Raw genomic sequence first — 422 nt, forward strand, 5'->3', positions numbered from 1 at the left:
GCCTAGTTTCCATATCTGTAAGATAGAATGATACCAAGGTTTCAGAGGTACTAGGGCTTAGAGGGAAAGGATGCCTGTGTGCAGTGCTCAGCACAGAGCCTGACACACAGATGTCAGCACGGAAACTATCCAGAGAGGTTATAGGACCGCCCAGAGAGACGACCATAAATCTAGCCTGCTCTACAGAAGCACATAATTGCCCAATGTCTCAGCTTTGGGACCACCATCTTTTGCTTCCATTTAACCTGTTCGTGTATTCTGTCTTTTCTGTACCTCCTGGTCCCCACAGGTTTCTGTGTGCCTTGACACCAGGTGGCTCTGATTCCTTTGGGTGTTTTTGGTTTCTTCAGATTCGAAAGCACGCGATCTAACCAGGTCCCCTTTTCTATCCCAGGTCACACAGGTTTCCAGCCAACCCTTGG

The sequence above is a fragment of the Crocuta crocuta genome, unplaced genomic scaffold, assembly GCF_008692635.1.
Source record: "Crocuta crocuta isolate KB4526 unplaced genomic scaffold, BGI_CrCroc_1.0 scaffold128, whole genome shotgun sequence".
Lineage (NCBI taxonomy): Eukaryota > Metazoa > Chordata > Mammalia > Carnivora > Hyaenidae > Crocuta > Crocuta crocuta.